At 37.0% G+C, this 20,930-nt stretch overlaps 1 protein-coding gene and 1 pseudogene across 1 annotated transcript in view; both read left to right on the top strand.

The window, feature by feature from the left end:
• The window catches only part of CTNNA3 (catenin alpha 3), a 1,656,790-nt gene that overhangs the window by 49,230 nt on the left and 1,586,630 nt on the right, over window positions 1-20,930 (top strand). The window lies entirely within an intron of this gene.
• On the top strand, window positions 14,347-15,260 carry LOC132507512 (arginine-fifty homeobox-like; annotated as a pseudogene).

Genomic DNA, 20,930 nt, shown 5'->3' with positions numbered 1-20,930 from the left:
TGTGCTTTAGATTTGCATTTCTCTAATAAGTAACAATGTTGATCACCTTTTCATGTGCCTGTTGGCCATCTCTCTCTTCTTTGGAAAAATGCCTACTTAGATCTTCTGACCATTTTTTGATTGGGTTGTTTATTTTTTTGATATTGAGTTGTATGAGCTCTTTGTATATTTTGGCTATTAACTTCTTGTTGGTCACATTGTTTGCAAGTATTTCCTCCCATTTTGTAGGTTGTCTTTTCGTTTTGTTGATGGTTTCCTTTGCTGTGCAAAAGCTTTGAAGTTTGATTAGGCCCCATGTGTTTATTTTTGCTTTTATTTCTTTTGCCTTGAGAGACTGATCTAAGAAAATATTGCTATAATTTATGTCTGAGAATGTTTTGCCTATGATCTCTTTTAGGAGTTTTATGGTGTCATTTCTTATATTTAGGTCTTTAAACCATTTTGAGTTTGTTTTTGTATATGGTGTGAGGGAGTTTTCTAATTTCATTAATTTACATGTAGCTGTCCAGCTTTCCCCACACCCAACACTTGTTGAAGAGACTCTCTTTTTTTCATTGTATATTCTTGCCTCCTTTGTCGTAGATTAATTGACCATAGGTGCGTGGGTTTATTTGTAGGCTCTCTATTCTGTTCCACTGATCTATATGTCTATATGTTTTGTGCCAGTACCACACTGTTTTGATTAGTGTAGCTTTGTAGTATAGTCTAAAATCTGGTTATGCCTCCAGCTTTGTTCTTTTTCCTCAGGATTGCTTTGGCAATTCTGGATATTTTGTAGTTCCATATATATTGTAGGATTATTTGTTCTAGCTTTGTGGAAAATGTCATGTGCAATTTGATAGGGATTGCATTAAATGTGTAGGTTGCTTTGGGTAGTATGACCATTTTATTTATTTATTTTATTTTATTTTTGTTTTGCGGTATGTGGGCCTCTCACTGCTGCGGCCTCTCACGTTGTGGAGCACAGGCTCCGGACGTGCAGGCTCAGCGGCCATGGCTCACGGGCCCAGCCGCTCCGCAGCATGTGGGATCTTCCCAGACTGGGGCACAAACCCGTGTCCCCTGCATCGGCAGGCAGACTTTCAACCACTGTGCCACCAGGGAAGCCTGACCATTTTAATAATATTAATTCTTCCAATCCAAGAGCTTGGAATATCTTTCCATTTCTTTGAATCGTCTTCAATTTCCTTTGTCGATGTTTTATAGTTTTCAGCTTATAGGTCTTTCATCTCCTTTAAGTTTATTCCTAGGTATTTTATTTTTCTGACGTGATTTTAAATGGGATTTTTTTTTCATTGTTAGTGTAAAGAAATGTAACAGATTTCAGTATACTAATCTTGTATCCTGCTACCTTGCTGATGCATTCCCTACTTTTAAAATAACTTTATTTTATAACATGGTTTAATATCTGGAAGGATTAATCTTTCTCCTTATTCTTTTCTGCCCCTTCAGGATTTTCCTACATGTAATTACATAATGTTTATTTCCAGATGAATTTTAGTGTAACATTTTATAAAATTATTATAATAGCCTGTGAGTATTTTAATTTAGGGAGAAATAATGCCTTTTTAATGTTTAATCTACCTATACGTCATCTTTTTGTTTACTCAATTCTTTTTCTACATCCTTCAGTAGAGTTTTAAAGTTGTCTTTTCACAAGTATTTTATACATTTTACACAAGTATCTTTGGTACCATCATATTTTGGTATCTCTCCTTGCATCTTATTTTTAAAATTGGTTATTATTTGTAAGAAGGGGAGCCATTGATTTGAGTCCATATTTGCATTTCTAAGATGGCCTTTGGTGGTTGAGACACAGCTGATATTCAAAGGGGATTTGGGGACCCAGATCTTTGGGCTCGCTCATTTGGATTTGTTTCTTCAGTTAGGTGTGTCCTCCCTGAACTGTACCACCATCCAGCCCACATAAATTTTATTTTTAAAACATTTTTATAAAACTTAATTTTTTAAACTGAAAAACTTATATATGTACATTTATTTTTATTTTTTATTTTAGCAAAGGGTGCCTTAGCTAGGGTTCTGTTTTTATTTTTAGCATCTTTATTGGAGTATAATTGCTTTACAATGGTGTGTTAGTTTCTGCTTTATAACAAAGTGAATCAGCTGTATGTATACATATATCCCCATATCCCCTCCCTCTTGCGTCTCCCTCCCACCCTCCCTATCCCACCCCTCTAGGTGATCTCCCTATGCTATGTGGCTGCTTCCCATTAGCTAGGGTTCTTGATTGCAACAAAGAGTCTGCTCTGGCTAGCTCCAGCAGAAAGAGTTTCATAAATGTTATTTGATAGCTCATAGAGTCTCCTGGAGAGCCAGAGCACTAGCCAAAGACAATGAAACTAGGAAAAATGTCCAAATGTACCTGAGGAATGGTCCTACAGGTGTGCTAGCTTCCATTTTTCCTGGCTTTTGCACTGGGCAGTAGAGTCCTACCACAACTTTCCCAGAAGGATCTGATGCCTGTGACCTTTAAAAATCTCACCCAAGCTGTCGTTGGTTGGTGAAATCTGGGTCGCACTACTTCAAGGGAGTCCGAGAAGAGTAGGTTTCTTAGCTTTCCAGTCTCTCTAGTAGAGGAGGAAAGCTGGGCGAGGGCTGGATGGGGTGTTAGCAAACATAGCATTCGTCACAAAGGGTATACAGTGAGAATACATCTTCCTTCTGCCTTGACCTCAGATCCTCAGTTCTCTGGCCCTCTTTTTTAAAATTAAATTAATTTATTTATTTACTTATTTTTGGCTGTGTTGGGTCTTTGTTGCTGCATGTGGGCTTTCTCTAGTTGGCGGTGAGCGGGGGCTACTCTTTGTTGTGGTGCGCAGGCCTCTCATTGTGGTGGCTTCTCTTGTTGCAGTGCATGGGCTCTAGGCATGTGGGCTTCAGTAGCTGTGACACGTGTGCTCACTAGTTGTGGTTCATGGGTTCTAGAGTGCAGGCCCAATAGCTGTGGCGCATGGACTTAGTTGCTCCGCTGCATGTGGGATCTTCCCGGACCAGGGATCAAACCCATGTCCTCTGCATTGGCAAGCAGATTCTCAACCACTGCACCACCAGGGAAGCTCTCTGGTCCTCTTTTCACAAGGAAACTGCTACCAGTTTCTGGTGAAAATTAAAAAAAGAATTGTTCCACATCAGTATGTATGAATTTACTCTTCATCATAGCTGCCACTTGGTTGAATTTAACCAATTTATTGTTCTGTGCTATTCTGGATTATTTTAATGTTGTTTCTATCTCTTGGTGAGGACTGATATTCCCCATTAAGGCCATACAAATTGTTAAAATATGAAATGCTTTTGTACCTCCTCTCCCCCTCACTAGTGGCCTTCCTCCACTTGGTCTCTGCCTAGGACCCTCTAGACCTCCCCTGGACCCAGCAACTAAAGGGTGAACACCTTGCATAGATGGAGCTTTCCAAGACCCAGCTCCAAGCTAGACTCTGATTGGTTGGGACCTAAGCCATGCTAGTTGTTAAATATTTTTAATATCTCCCCTACTTCTAGGCAAATGAAATCTAATTGGATTCTGTATACTTCCTAAGACTTTTTCTCTGGTTACAGTTCAAATCACACCAATGAAAGAATATATGACAATTTATTTAACTAGTCCCACTTTGATGCACATTTAGGTTGTTTCTAGCTTTTTATTATCACAAAAAATACTGCTGTCCTTGACATCCATCTTTGTACGCATGTTCAGATTCCTAAATGTATTTGTTTAGTCTAAGAATTTGTGCATATAAAATTTATGGATGTTGCCAGAATGCCTCCCCGAAAGATTTTTACCAATATATACTTCAGCCAACAGTATATGAGACAGCTAACATTTCTTTAGCTTGTCAAAGAAGATTTTAAAAAAGATTTAAAAGATGTTTTAGTGAAACCAATTTACCCTCTTTAGTTATGAAATTGAAAAAAAAAGAAGAGAAAAAATTATATTAGTTTAGTATGAGTGGCTCTTAATAAAACGATACCAGAATTCACAGGATCATTGCTCTCTTTTCCAATTAATAATATTTTGATACTGTATTAAAAATTGCTGTGAATGAACATCAAATTTTCAGAACCTACCTTTTTGATATATGGGATAACATTTGTCAGTTCCCAATGCCATGATTACTCAAAGATGCTAACAATAATTCTGTGATAATATATGCAGATTTTCAGTGCTCTGCAATATCGTGGTTCTCAACCTAGAGTCCTTTTGCTTCCCAGAAGACATTTGACAATCTCTAGGGACATTTGTGATTGTTACAAAGAGGAGGCTGGTGATACTGGCATCTAGTGGTTAGAGGTTAAGGATGCTGCTAAACATCCTACAAGTCAAGACAGCCCCCCATGACAAATTCTCCAGCCTAAAATGTCAATAGTGCTGGGAATGAGAAGCCCTGCTGTACTAAAATACACCTGGAAAAGGACATTTCTCTAAACAGTTAAACATTCGCCCACTATCTTTTCTCCTGTGGTTTATCAATTTCTTCTCAAGATTGTTGGCACAATTTTTCCATTTTAAAGACCATGTTCCTTAGTAGATAATATGAAAGCAAACTCAGAATATTGTCATTTTGCTTCCTCTCTGTACCTTGTTAATATAGGAGGAGGGAGGTTGTAACTTTTTTGTCCTTCCACCCTCACATGCAACCTAAAAGTTTTTGTGTTGTTTGGTGTGTTTTTTACAAGTCTTTGCTCATTGTAGTTTTAGTCCACTCTTCTGATAGGCTAATACCACACTTATGTATTCATCCTTACATTTACCCTTTTCCGTCTTCTTTTGTATGTCCTTTAAAAATCTCAGTCTTTAGAAAGCACCTTGTATAGCACATTGAGTTATATTTGCATATGTTCTCTCCCATTTTTTTTCCCCCTCATTTGTGATTGCAGTAGTGGGTTTTATTTTTTCACTCGTCTTTCATTTTAGAATCTCTGCCTCTGGGAAATTCTTATATTTTCTCTGAACTGCTAAGCACCCTAAGGTACTTGTCTTACTTTGCTTTTGGTTTTCTTCCTTGGCCGTAATGAACTCTAAGGTGATACGTTGAATTTTTCCCAAGGTTCCTGTCACTTTGACTTCACTAACACATTCCTCTTTGTTGGTAAGAATTAAGCCCAGGGTAGCCCTTCCATTCTTAGTTTCTTTTGCTCTCTGAATGATGAAGTTGCTGATAGGCAGATGATAAAGGAGAGGAGTGATTCCTCAGGGCAGGTTTTAATTACTTTATTGTCTCTTTGGGTTTGCTGAATTCTTTTACTTAAAAATTTTTGCCACGTCTCTTTTTATCTTGACCTTTCACTTCAGTCAACTTTCTTTTCATTTTACTTAACATTTCCATCATTTCTTACCTAGAATTTTTAAGTTTGGGTATTTCACTGAGAGCACAGAGTAGATGTATTCTAAATTTTCTTTTGTCTTGAGGATAATTTCCCTTGTCTTCCTCTGTTATTGTTATACAGTCTTTTAATTTTGGATTTTTTCTATTTACTTATTTTGAAAGACAAGAGATTTCTTCAGTCCTGGTGTTTGTCATAAGTGAGATATATACATATCTGTATCCCTTTTGAGCTCTGTCACTATCAATTTTGGAACCACAGAATTTCCCTCTCAACTCTTAAAGGAGGGCAAGTATCTTGCTGAATTTCTGGGCTACAGGAGCTATATATTCATTTGGGGCAACTATTCTCCTATTCTTATTGTTTGATCCTCTACTCCGAGGTGAATTTAATCTTAGATAATTTGAAGCAATTCATATTCACTTTTCTAAAAGAGATGCATAAAACCTCATCTCTAGAATAGCCTCTGCCAGTGTTTTTTTGTGTTTCTGCTCCTACTGTTGGGGCTCTAATATCCCAGGGCACAATATGTCATTCTTCCCTTGTCCTATTTTATCCTGTGTTGCATTTCTGGGAACTAAAATCTTCCAAGTGAGTGTAGTTAGAAATATATTGCTGGGAGGTGGCCAGGAAATATCACTGGCTATCTAAAAAGCAGCTGCTGTGCAGTAGCAGGGTGAGAGCTGACTTTTTGTTTGACTCTCTCAGGCTCAGGTCTCTGATAGGACGTCAAGATACATGGACGTGAGGGTCTGGCTCTGTGGCTGCTTTAAATTTAGGCACGAGGGAGTTCTAGGTCCCCCTCCTCCCAGTTTGTTCCATTCATGAAGTAAGATAAGGTAGAGTGGCCAGATTTAGCAAATAAATATACAAGACACACAAGTTTGAATTTTAGGTAAACAAATTAATAATTTTTTAGTATAAGTATGTTTCTGGCATAGGACATATGCCAGAAAATTATTCATTGTTTATCTGAAATGCAAAGTTAACTGATCATTCTGTATTTTATCTGGCAACTATAAGGTAAGAGAAATCCGCCCCCCCCAGTGTTTGAAACCATTAATGAGGTCTTTATCCTTTTGTGTCTCAGGTACTGATGTAGCAGGGTCTTTTTCTGGTTTTGTAAAGGTTGCCCTTCACAGTCTTTCTTCACCTTCAGGGCTGGTCAACACTGGGAGGACTGGAAGAAGTTTGTAGAGTCTGGGAACCTTCAGAGAGGAAAAGAGTGAAGACCTGGACTCCTTCCCTGCATTTATTATTAGAAAGTTTTTTGTGCATTGAACTGGTCCCTGTTAAAAAAGGACCTAGTAAGAAAAAACATCAAAGGCTTTAGGCTAGGACTCCTTGTTGTAGCCTGCATTACCCAATGGGAGAGGCTGTTTGGGCACTTGTGTAACTGGAGGCAGAAGGCCCTGCCGACGCATCCGCTTGGTGCTTGGTGAACTTAAAAGCTCTAGGCGTGGCTGCCATGCTGTACCTCTAAGGGAGCAGGCTGCTTCTCTCTTGAAGAATCCCTGTGACCACTGTATTTGCAGCAGCAAAGGCAAGAGCACAGCAGGTGGAAGGGTCACATGGAACTGCAGGGGATCAGTTTTCATGAGTAAACTGTGTGCCAGGAGCAGAACAGCAGCAGCCTTCAACAGGGCCCACTTGTATTCTAATAAAATTCTCTGGTTTTCTCTCTCTGAGGTATGTGGATCAAGAGGCCCCCAGAGTTCTTGAACAATTTGAGGAATAAGAGAGATACTGGGCTCCCTGCCAGTCTGGCAATTGGGAAGTGGTTTTAATTTGAAAAATTAATAGATGGGACCTCCTTTTTACCCCAAACTATTGAAGTAGTTCCTACTATTAGCACATATATACATATATTTTACAAATACGACATCATAACATATATTGTTTTATAATAGCTAAGTTCTGTAAAAGTTTCTTTTTTCTTTTTCCAAGATGTCATGACCTGAGAAGATTATATATATTTTCCTGTGGTCTTGTGCTCAGCAGTTTTAAAAATATAGCTTAGATCAATAAATATATGTTAACGGAAGAATATCAAGTTTTGTGATTCTTTACAATTCTTGCATATTTTTCATCTTTTTCAGTCTGTATCCATTAATATTTTTAAAAGACCAAGCCCAAAATTTCACCAGTAATAATTAGTCATCCTTGGTAATTTTAAAAATTTTGATTACTTGTTTAACTTTGCTGCCTTAGTTTATATCATATAATCTTGCATTTATACACATGCTAAGTTAAAACATATTGATTGTTGATCCTCTTGATTGCATTCTTCTAGGGAGAAATATACGAGCATGTTTATTATGGTCTTAGGGTAGGAAATAATTTCTTAACTAAGACCCCCAAAACATAAGCAATGAAGTAAAAGACTGAAATATTTAATTATATTAATATAAAACCCTTCTTTGTGGAAAAAAGTAACATAAAAGAAGATAAATGAAAGCTACCAACTGAGAGGATATATTTATAAATCATTCATATAAAATGGATTGCATTATTTTTCCCCATTCTTTTCCTTCCCTGTATCCAGGCCCTTTGCCATATGATGTTGCAGTTCTTCCCACTAGAGGCAGAGTATATTTCCCTGCACCATTAGTGTTAGACTTGGTTGTGTGACTTGCTTTGCCCATTGAAATGTGGGCAGAAGAGGCAGAGTACTAGTTTGAAGCTTATATCTTAAGAGGCATTGTGTTTCCCATTGTCCTTGTATTTTTGTTGTTGCCATGGGAAAAACATGGTTCTGGTAGCCGGCATGTCCAAGGAGGATGAGAAACATGTGGAATAGATCTGGATTCCAAAACTACAGCTTGGAGTAAGCCCAGCCAGGCCCATCCTGCATTAGCTGACCCCCAGCCAACCTGAAAATGTACAAGAGAGAATAAATGTTTTATCCCACTGAGTTTTAGAGTGGTTTCTTATGTAGCCTTATTGTGGAAATAGCTGGCTCATAGACTCATTCAATGAAAATGATCTAAGAACTCCTAAAAAATTGATGAGGAAAAGAACAATCCACAGGGAAGTGGGTCCATGATAAGTGAAAAAGTAATTCATAGATGAGAAAATCGGAATGACCAATACATAAGTGAAAAGACATTTAGCTTGTTTCACTAGTTATCAGGTAAATACAAATTAAATCAATGATGAGATAGTTTATCATACCTATTAGATTGGCAAAAATTAATGTCTGGCAATAACCTAGTATCTATAAGGACGTGAAGAAAATAGAACTTTTATATACAGATGGTGGAATGTTTAAGAATATAAAGAGAGGGACTTCCCTGGTGGTCCAGTGGTTAAGACTCTGGACTTCCACTGCACGGGACACAGGTTCTATCCCTGGCTAGGGAACTAAGATCCTGCATGCTGCGCAGCATAGCCAAAAGAAAAAAAAAAAAAGAATACAAAGAGAGACATAGTAAGCAGGGAGAGGATATTTTTGAGGAATATAATTGACAAAGGATTATATATAAAACATACAGAGAATTTTTGGAAATTATTAAGAAAAAACAGGCAACCTAGGAGAAAAATTGGTAAAAAAAATACAGGTAAGCAGTCCACAGAAAGGAGTGTTTTAAGCTAGTTAACCTAAAACAGATCACCAATTACATTGGTAATCAGAAATGAAAATTAAAACAACAATGAGATCAACTTTGTACCTCCCATGGTGGCAGAAGTTGAAATGTCATGCAGTATCTTGTGCTGGTGAGGAGATGGGGATATGTGAGTCCATGTGATCTGCTGGTAATATTTTGGAGACGAATTTGGTAGTATTTGTTGAAATTGAATACTCGCATACATTCTGACCCAGAAATTCTACTTCTGAATTGTATTAGTTTCTAGTGCTGCCATAACAAAATACCACATGCTGGGTGGCTTAAACAACAGAAATTTATTTTCTCATAGTTTGAAGGCTAGAAGTCTAAGATCAAGGTGTCAGTAGGTTTGTTTTTTTCCTGAGGCTTCTCTCCTTGGCTTGCAAATAGCTGTTTTTTTGCTATATCCTCACATGGTCATCCCTCTGTGTGTGTTGGTGTCCTTACCTCCTCTTCTTATAAGGATACCATTTATAGTGAATTAAGGTCCACCATAATGGCCTCATTTTAACTTAATCACATCCTTAAAGACCTTGTTTCCAATAAAGCCAAATTCTGAGGTACGGAGGGTTGGTACTACAACCATGAATTTTGAGTAGGACACAATTCAGCCCACAGCAGAATATATATATATATATTAGAGGAACTCTTGCATAGGTACACAAAAATACATGTACGAGAATGTTTATTATAGCATTGTTTCCTATAGTAAAGGGTTGAATACTACCTAAACATACTTGAATAGGGATATGGGCAGATAAAATACATTATAAATGCGTCTGATAAAATGCTACAAATGCAAAATAAAAGAACAAACTAAATCAGTCACATTAATTGAGAACTCATTTTTCTCAAATAATAAGAAATCTGTAGGCGAGAAGTTCAGAACTGATAACATCAAAGACCTAAGCTCTTTCTATACTTCTGCTCTGTCATCTTTCTTCCTCAGGTTTGCAGTAAGACTGCTTTATGTCCAGGCATCATACCACAGATAATAGAAGGAAGGGTGAAGGGCTATGGCAACATTGTCTGACATCCTTTTTATAGGGAAAGCAAAAGCTTTGCCAGAAACCCTCTCAGCAAACATCTGCTGATATCTCATTGGCCAGAATTCTGTCATATGCCATTCTGAGTTGCAAAGAAGGCTGGAAAATCTAATGTCTTGCTTCCATAGCAGTGAAAGGCAAGGGGGAGCTGGGTTTATGTATTGAGTGAGCTAACCTGTGGTTATAGTTTGACATCAATAGACTGTGAAAATGTAATGTTGAGATGAGAAAGTGAGAGAGAGAGAGAGAAAGATTGAGAAGTAGGAAGAGATGGGAAGTACAATACTGTTTGTGTAAATTTAAAAATCCACACACACATAAGGCCATATACCATTGTAAAGATATATACCATTGTAAAGGTATCTACTATTGTAAAGGTATATATATCATATGTAAAAAAACTTATGGAAAGTTGATTGGAAAGGTACCCATGAAATACTACAGATTGGATGCCTATAGGAAGGAGGGAGGGAAATGGAACTGAGGCCGAGGGATACAGAATATGATAAAAACAACAACAAAAAACAACAACCAAAAAACAGGATTTTCACAGACCAGTTGCATGAATTGAACTTCACAGAGGAGCATGATTGATTGTGTCAGTCTAATTCTTTGTATTCAAGACCCAGAAGGAAAAAAGCTGGGATGAGTCAGGTCATGTGTGTGGGTTACTCAGACTATTGGACAAGGTCATTATTTAGAGTAGAAAAAAATGTGATTCACTATGTTAACAACTGAGTTTAATTATTTTCCTTTACTCTGTGATAAGCACCATTCTTTTCACTACAGTTGAAGGTCTGATGTTACAGTTTAAGTTTAGGGACGGTAGCAGTTATTTTTTTATTTTTAATTTTTTTTGCGGTACGCGGGCCTTTCACTTCCGTGGCCTCTCCCGCTGCGGAGCACAGGCTCCAGACGGGCAGGCTCAGCGGCCATGGCTCACGGGCCCAGCCGCTCCGCGGCACGTGGGATCCTCCCGGACCGGGGCACGAACCCGCGCCTCCTGCATCGGCAGGCAGACTCTCAACCACTGCGCCACCAGGGAAGCCCCCGCTAGCAGTTATTTTTTGGATAATTTAGGGATATTGTAAGCTTTGAAACATGGATTTTCTTTGTGTTTGTACATATTTTTCCTGTGTTCCATAATGCAAAATTAGTAGAGTTGACTTTTAGAGGGTCAGTGGGGACAAGAGTAAAATAAACCTGGCTACTTGGTAGTGAAATCCATCATGCTCTAGTTTTCTGTTATTATCTTTGGAAACAGAGAGTGGGAGAAACATTTCCTTCTTCTCTTTCTAATATAGTCTCAGTGACTGACTGGCGCTCTGCTCTGGAATGAAGCGGATTGGCACAACTCCATAAGTCTTATGTGGGAACAAGACACCAGAGGACCCTTCCTCCCTTCCTTCCTTCCTTCCTTCCTTTCTTTTTCTTATTGTCATTATTTTGCTTTTAGTTTTGTATTCTGTCCTTAAACCATCCCATACTCAATCCTCTAAATAACATACACAATTTATTAATATGTGTTAGTATGTCTTGTGTTTATTAAGCATGTGTTGTGACTTTGGAAGCAGCTTTTTTTTTTTTAACATCTTTATTGGAGTATAATTGCTTTACAATGGTGTGTCAGTTTCTGCTTTATAACAAAGTGAATCAGTTATACATATGTTCCCATATCTCTTCCCTCTTGTGTCTCCCTCCCTCCCACCCTCCCTATCCCACCCCTCTAGGTGGTCACAAACCACCAAGCTGATCTCCCTGTGCTATGCGGCTACTTCCCACTAGCTATCTATTTTACGTTTGGTAGTGTATATATGTCCATGCCACCCTCTTACTTTGTCACAGCTTACCGTTCCCCCTCCCCATATCCTCAAGTCCATGCTCTAGTAGGTCTGTGTCTTTATTCCCATCTTACCCCTAGGTTCTTCATGACCCTTTATTTTTTTCTTAGATTCCATATATATGTGTTAGCATACGGTATTTGTTTTTCTCTTTCTGACTTACTTTACTCTGTATGAGAGACTCTAAGTCCATCCACCTCACTACAAATAACTCAATTTCATTTCTTTTTATGGCTGAGTAATATTCCATTGTATATATGTGCCACATCTTCTTTATCCATTCATCTGTTGGAAGCAGCTTTTAAGCTCTTCCATTTTAGGACCATGATTCCTTGTTACCTAATTATAAATTATTATCATGGATGGGGTAGAACTTCCCTTGGTGAAATGGATTTAATTTGCTAAATAAAAATGTGTGAACTTAATGACTCTTTACCAACTTTTAAATCAGATGGGCAATCTGTTATCTTTCACAGCAGTCTTCTAAAATTCAATGACATCTGGATTTGGAAAAGTAGAATTCCACAAAGAGAAACTTATCTTTCCACAAAATGGCAATAATTGACTAATGAATTATTTAATACCATAATTAGCACTCCATTAGAGCCTATGAGTAATTTTATAAGTAATTACCCTTCATATCAGCTTTCTAGGTCTCACTTCACATGAAGAAACCAGGGTAAATGGGAGTCAATGTGGACAAGGCCAAGCAAAGTAAAGTAGGGCTTGAATCTGAACTAAGTTTGTCTTGCCTTTCTGCCTATTCTTTTCACGACTTCCCTTCTTTTCCTACCCCTAGTGGGTACTTGTTTTGCAAAGTACTATCTTTGGCGCCTTATCTCCCTCTACTCAGCCTTGGGAGAGCTCTTCTACTCTCATGGTTTAAGGCGTAACACGGATGCATAGTTACCATATCTTGATTTTTCTCCTGAGCTCCAGGATTCTGAATTTCTAGCTCCCCATTGTTTTTCTAAGCCACAAATAGAATGGAGTCTAATAAGGCCTTTAGATATAGGTTCTTAAGGCACCTGGAAAAACCAAAAATCATTAAATGGGACGCAGTTCAGGAGTGCCTGTGTCAGGGAACCAAACTCTGAGTTGGAAAGTAAAGTGGAATTAAGTGGTTAACTGAAAACAGAAAAAAAATATTAGTTATCTGTATATTCTAAAATGTGTGGGTGATAAGTAAGAAGGATAAGCAAATTACTTGCAAAACAGACTTTTCTGTTTCCTCCTGGATGCTTATCTTATAAGTTAATTTCAGAAATAATTTTAAGTATCGCTTTTATATTATAGAGAATACATCAGTTTAGAAAATTGAAGTTACAAAATTTTATTAAAGACTCAATAACAGTTGAGATGTTATACTTTATTTCCAAATGTAAAATATAAGTTTTAATGGCTACCATTAGTTACTATATGAGGAAAGAAACTGCCATATTCAGGTATTAAAAATAATTTTATAGAGTGAAGAACCCCAAACTTGCTTTCATTATAAGGAATAGAATTTTCTTTTAAAGAAGCTATAATTTCCTATTTTGAATCACAGCTGAGGAAGAGAATGATTATTTCTTTTTTCTTTGGAAAATTTAATACTTTTGTATAAAGGATATGTCATTAGTGGCAAGCCTAGGAACATGAGAAGAGAGATCACTCTGAGCCTTCAGATCTGTTTTATTTTTGCCATAGTTAACAGTAGACTCGATGTTTGTGATAATAGCTTTCGAGAAGTGTGGAAAATTTTTATCTTTGGTCAAGATAAATTTGTGGTAGTTAATGATGTTAGCTAATTAGATAGTAAGATCTTTATTTTTAGAGTAAATCAGGCAAATCAATGTTCATGCTTTTCCAAACTGAAGTGGGTGTTAAGTTGTAAAATAAAGAATTTGCAGCTTGTATGAGGACTTTGTTAGTCATAACATTTCATGCTCATGAGAAATAATGCAGTGATAACAGGAAACATATCTTCTAATATTACCTTATAGCTCCTAATATATAATCGACGGCCAGTATTAAACAGGGCAATTAGAAAATATTAAACAGTTTACAAATGTCGTATGTAAACTTTGAAGATAAATTAATTATTTTGTTTAATAGGGCAGTTTTATTTTTTGGAATTTGTTTTTGGATTTTCTAATGGGGCTTAGAATCTTTATGTAGAGTTTTTGTTGTTTGCTTTTTTGTCCCAGAAGATCTAGGGTTGTGCAAAGTCATTGTGATGATTGAACCCAATTCTGATGCATGTGATTGAGTTGATAGAGGAAGAAATAATGGTAGACTTTGTCACAGATGAGAAATATTAAACACTAATATGGGCTCTATAAGTCAAATTTATATGGGCAAATAAAATGGGATATTTCTAAACACATTTAATAGGGAAAGTTGAAATGGTGTGCCCCAGTTCCTAGTTCAAGTATAGAAAGAAGTGTCATTGGACTCAATACTGTGGCCTTTCAGAATCAGATGATACCCTCTGCTGGCTAAATGTGGGATTGCGTTTAAAAATGAATGGCTGGAAAGGAACTGCATTTCCAGAGAGACACATCAAGAGGGCTTGAAAATGGGCACTCCAAAGGAATTCATGACAGACCTTCCTTGCCATATGTCAGCACCCCTGATGAACAAAATAGTCCAAGAGAATCCCCAACCAGACCCTTTGTCTACATGGATGATTCCAGCATGAACTTCGAGGTTGATTCACAGATACCATCTGGTCCCATAAAATGGAAGAAGCCTCACGAATGCACCTCATTCACACACACACAGCATGAAGAGTTGAAGGTTCTGTTTAGCTGTAACATGTTTCCAGATAAAAACCTCCAGAGAGAACTTGCTTTAAAACTCAGCCTACCAGAATGAACAGTAAAGATTTGGTTCAGGAATTGGCGGTTCAAAAAGAGGAAGCAGCAACAGCAACAAGAGCAGCAATCGGTCCTTCCAGCCAAGAATGTGCCCACAGCATCAACCAGTCCTCATTCTTTTCTCCCTGCAGTTTCAGATTCTTATAGCTCCCACTCACCTCAGCCCTTAGACCCTTTCCATTGGGCAGGGGACTCTATCATCACTGAGACTGCTACAAGTGATGTCCAAATGCAAGATCCTCAATTGGACAGGCTAGTGGCCTCAGTTCCTGCTTTGTACTCTGATGCCTATGACATAGCACAAATCATGGAACTGTACAGTTTTCCTGATGAGGATGAGATAGCCAGCTCTTCTTTCCACTCTCTGTATTAGTATCTCTCACCGACAAGGCCCAGTTAGAATAGAGTTCCTCTCTTAGCATCTTTGCTGATCCAGCTGTAGGTTTATCTCCTGGGCAAACCTGCTTCAGTATGACAAACTGGAGCTTTGCAGCCTACAGTCTGAGAGACAGCCTGGCATTCCAGAACCCCTCCAGTATGGTACACTTTGGATGTCTCTGATCAAAGTACTAATAAATATCGGACAGTAGAGAAAAAGGATCTTCTTGCATCTTGTACATGCTCTTGCCTTTGTCTGCTTTTAACCCAAATATCTGGCTCAGTGTTGCTTTGATTTCCATGGAAATGTTGTAAAAACTAGGAGTTTCCCGCAAGTATAGCTCAGTACTACAGAATCATCCCCACAACTCTCCCTGGAGAGGCCTTCCTAGTCCCTTCGATGGCCAATGAGACTCCAAAATTCCCTCTTCCCAAAACTATCTTTGACTTTTTAAAAGGTCAGTAGCCTTTAGGGGTCATCCACTTTTAATGGCAGCAGGTTTATAAACTTACATTTCCAACAAACTTGACAGTTAAGCTAATTTTCCAGCTATATGATTAATGAACAAAATTAATGGCACCTCTCAAAACCAATAATAAAGAAACACAAAATAAGTACCTCTCAATGAAAAATATAAAGTATCTAGGAATTAACTAAGAAAATTAAGGCCTCTGTACTGAAAAGTTTAAAACTTAATAATGGACATTGGAAATGTTTTCAATAAAAGACATTTGAAGCCATAAAATAATCAATTTAACAGGGTTAAAGTCATATGAAGCATGTTCTCCAAACACAATGGAATGAAAATAGGAATCAATAGTAGAAGAAAATTCAGGACATTCACAAATATATGGATATTAAAAAGCACACTCCTAAATAACCAATAGATAAAGAAGAAATCAGAAGGAAAATTAGGAAATATGCAAAGATGAGTGAAAACAAAAACACAATATTACCAAAACTTACAGGATGAGGCTAAATCAGTGCTTGCAAAGAAATCTATAGCTGCAAAAGCCTATATTTAAAGAATAAGATCTCAAATCAAACTTTTTTGAAGTAGGAGGGAAGCTGGCATAGTTATATTAATATCTATCCAATTAAACTTTAAGGCAAAACATTTTGTTGGAAGTAAAAGTATATTAGACAAGGGTAAAGGGAGCAATTAACCTGAAAGATACAATAATTCATTGTATACATTTAACATATTCCCAAAATATATGAAGTAAAAATTAACAAAACTCTTGGGGAAATTTAACAAATACATAGTCATAATAGATGATTTTATCCATAGGTCAAATGAATAAAAATTTTGTATGGGTATAGATTTTAACTGTACAGTTAATAGGCTTGATTTAATGAAAGTATATAGATTTCTGCATTCAACTGGTAGAGAACACACATTCTTTTCAAGTGCGTAATGACTACATATTAGACCATGAAGCAAATCTTAACAAACTCAATAACATACAAACAGCATTCTTTGATCATAAGGCAATTTAATTAGAAGAAACTCCAACCTCTCCCTCAATTTAGAAAGTAAAAAGAACATTTCTAAGCAATTAATCAAGATGGGAGAAATTGTGTGAATAATCTGGTAGCATACATTATATAATAACAATAACTGGATCAGCATTCACTGGGGGAAAGTATTAGAGATAGTGGCAGTAGCAGGTTTGAATGTCCTGTTACCCATCACATTCTGGGTCATCACAGAGGGATCTTGCAGGGCAAGACTGCAGACCTAGGGTAGAGACATTGGCCCTTAGGTTGTGAGGTTTTTTGCTTATTGGTTTGTTTTAAAAATTACTTTTGATTTTTTTAATAGTCTTATTTTTTAGAGCAGTTTTCATTTCACAGCAAAATGAGCAGAAGGTACAGAGATTTCCCATATAGCCCCTGCTCCCACATACACCCAGCATCCCCCACTATCAACAACCCACACCAGAGTGGTCCATTTGTTATAACAGATGAACCTACACTGATACATCTTTATCCCCTGAAGTCCATAGTTTACATTAGAGTTTGCTCTCAGTGTTGTACATTATACGAATTTTGACAAATACGTAATTGTCATGTATTCACCATTGTAGTATCAGATAGGAGAGTTTCCTCTGTGCTCCACCTATTCATCCCTCCCTCTCCCCTAATCTCTGGCAACCACTGATCCTTGTCTCCATAGTTTTGCTTTCAATTCAATAACTTTTCACCCTAAGAAACTAGAAAAAGAAGAGCAAAATAAATCCAAAGCAAGGAGAAGTAAGGAAGTAAAGGCTAAAGTGGAAATAAATGAAATAGACAATAGAAAAGCAATAGAGCAAACCAATGAAATCCAAGCAAGCTAGATTGAGAAGAAGAAGAAGAAGAAGAAAAAGAGGGAGAAGAAGAAGAGGAAGAAGATGAAGAAGAAGGAGAGGAGAAGAGAAGGGGGAGGGGGGAGAGGAGGGGGAAGAGGAAGAAGAATCGAATTACTAGAATCAGAAATGGGATGTAACTACCAACCTTACAGAAATAAAAAGCATTATAAATAAATATTATGAATATTATGAAAAAATGAATGGCTTTTTTTTGTTTTAAAAATAGGGCTGATGGGGCTTTCCTGGTGGTGCAGTGGTTGAGAGTCTGCCTGCTAATGCAGGGGACACGGGTTCGAGCCCGTGGTCTGGGAGGATCCCACATGCCGCGGAGCAACTGGGCCCGTGAGCCACAACTGGGCCCGTGAGCCTGCGCGTCTGGAGCCTGTGCTCTGCAGCAAGAGAGGCCACGATAGTGAGAGGCCCGCACACCGCGATGAAGAGTGGCCTCCGCTTGCCGCAACTGGAGAAAGCCCTCGCACAGAAGCGAAGACCCAACACAGCCAAAAAAAAAAAAAATTACAGCAAATCAATAACAGAATTCCATGTAGATATTAAAAAAAAAAAAGGGCTGATTGTTGTATAAAAGGATTGAACAGTGCAGAGTATTGTAAGATAATATAGGAAAAATTATAAATGTGAAGAATGAAGCCAATGTATCACTTAAATAAATATTTTCCAAGTGAAACTAATATGGAAGTACCCATAATTGAAATTTCCTAACCCAATGATCTATTTTTAAACAATGGAAGTAGGTCACAGGGAATAAACACAGCAGGGGCAAAATATATAGATCTCCTACCCCATCTTCAATAAGAGATTTGAATAATCCAAGCTATTTAAATTACTTTTATTAGTTAAATTACTGTTGTAAGAGTGATTGGCAAATATCTAGAGGTGAGATAAGAACTGCTTTTCTCTGGGTACCCTGACCTAATTTCTATTAAAAATAATTGGAATAGTCTTAAGTAATTTAGAAGTTTGATAGGTACAGGGAAGTATCATTTAGCATGTTTGTTTTAAATTTTTTCTTTCTATATTTTAAATTCTTAAAGTCTGTTTGGAATTTACAGTGTTTGGGGCACATAATGACATGAAAGTTATGTTTAAAAGCTTGAATTGGACAATATGTTATTATTTCATTGCAAACTTGAAAAATATAATTTCAATCTGATTCTACTGTTTAATGTTGCCTTTCACTGGTATGTTGCTTTAAGAGCACCCATCCCCCTTTCCTGTTTGAGCCACTGTGTCCTGTCAGTCATCCTGAAATACACTAGGGTGCTTGTCAGGCTGTTTGCTTACAAATGCATCATAAGCCACATTGTGAGCCATAATAGTGGCACTGAATTTCTAAACACAAGAACTTGCTTAGACAGTTGGTTTAGTATCTGTATATGGGCAATACTCTGTCCTGCAGTAGGTGAGTGAAGTGTCAAACTTTTTAAAATCAAACTTTGCTATAAAGCAAATCCTAATTATAGATTATGTATTACTTGGCTAGATAACTTTGGGGGAAATTAAAGGACATTATTTCTATAAAATGGGATGAATAGAAACTACTATGTTGTGCATTTATTACTTTTATAACTAATTTTCCTTTTAACAACACTAAACTCTAAATTACTTTATGAAAGTTCCAATTTTATATATACTTTTCCAAGTAGATTAGCAGGCATTTCAGTTTTAAATAAAAATGTGATTCTCTTACATACTTTTGCTTTCACGTCAATTGAGGCAGACTCAGTTGAGCAGAGGCTCAGTTCTGGTATTTGAAGTATTTATTAGTGGCTTTAAAAATAGCGCCGAAACGAATTCTTGTGTGCCAATGCCCAAGCTATAGTAGTTTTATATCAAAGCACTTAAAAATTCCTTCTCTGTAGCTGAGCTATTACTATTCGAGTAACTGTATACAAGACGCTGGAAGCTTTACATTCTTTAGACACAAAAGTTATGCAGCAAGCAGGTTCTTTGTGCAAACAATTTAATTTCTATTATGGGCCTCTAAACTTAAATTGTGCGTGGATACTTTTCCTGTATTTTTCTGTATGCAGCCTTAATATTTTTAAAAAGAGAATTAATAAAACCAAAAAATAGGAACTTGTGATTTTGATATTTGTATGTTTAATATGGTAGAGAATAGTTAAGAGGCTGCAAGTAGTTAAAGTTTTAAGGCTTTATCTAGGGTAAGTGAGAAGAGATTGCTTTTGCAGATATATGGAATGATTATTTATTCCTTACCTTGTTCTAGAAAGGATTTAAGGTGACTTACAAGGCTATGTGAAATTCAAAAAAGGATAAAAGTGGAGTGAAAGTAGAAAGAAAAATACGTATGAGATATAAAACAGAGCCAGGAATAAGGCTGAGCTGCAGCAGTTCTTGACTATGGTTTTATGACACTGGTGTATGATGGATTGATGGGAGACAAAATATAGGGTTATATATAGAAATCTTGTGGGGGAATTTCATGCAAACTACCTATCTCCCTTACCAAGGGTGGCAGTCCAGAGTGGGAGAGGTATGTTGGACAGTGAATATTAAATATACTTTAAATGTCACTCGTGTTTTACTGGGAAAAAAAGTGGAGAACTGCTGCCCTTTTAACCCACATGCTGATTTATATAGGCATAAGTGTGGCTTTAAGTTTTCTAGGAGCAGAATAAAATTTGGTCTGTTACTAAATTCAGAAGAATGATTAAAGAGGCATAGTTTTTTGGAAACAAGAAGTTATTTAAATAAGGTCATATATGTATACATTAGAACAGACATGATCAAGCCCATGTTTAGAATATATCTGGCAATTTTGTATGAATCTATGAATCTAGTCCTGGTATTTTAAAATTTTTCTGAATAGGTTATTTGCTACTTTCCTTCCTTTCACTCAATTTGGTTATAAATTTAATTTGAATTTCAACTTCTGTTCGATCACAATTAACTGGATCAATCTAACTTGGAAAAAAGTTGTTGGGTAGGAGGAAGGAATTCAGAGGCAGGACTTCTTAATGTACTTTGATCTTCAAATACTCAAAAACCAACAACTGTGTTGAAGACGCTGGACTCGGTGTCGCACACCCTGCTAAACCTGGCTTGTATAAGTGAACAAAGTTAGAAACTCACTGGTTTCACCCAACAGTATTGAAAAGGGACAAAAGTGTAGCAGTTAAAGTTTTGCTAAGGATCTTCAGTGATATTTTCAGATATTAAATTAACATGATGAGTCAGGGCCAATCATTTGGCTCCGATTTTTTAAATATTCCATTGTTAACAATAAAATCAATAAGAAATGATTATCTTTTAAAAAAAGCACTACAAAAACAAAGCAAATACTCAAAGGTTTTATTTTTGTAGTTTTGTAAACACATATGCAGGTTGACTTAGAGTTCTTGCCAGAAAAATTATCAATCGGATAGATAACACATCAGCTGCATGGGATGAGATTGTTGATAACCTGGACACACATATCTGAAACCTGGGAAGCAGATATTCTTTAGAAGCTAAGTA

This window comes from Lagenorhynchus albirostris, chromosome 16 (genome assembly GCF_949774975.1).
Source record: "Lagenorhynchus albirostris chromosome 16, mLagAlb1.1, whole genome shotgun sequence".
NCBI lineage: Eukaryota > Metazoa > Chordata > Mammalia > Artiodactyla > Delphinidae > Lagenorhynchus > Lagenorhynchus albirostris.
The sequence above is the reverse complement of the archived record's forward strand: the minus strand, read 5'-3'. Positions and strand labels throughout refer to the sequence as shown.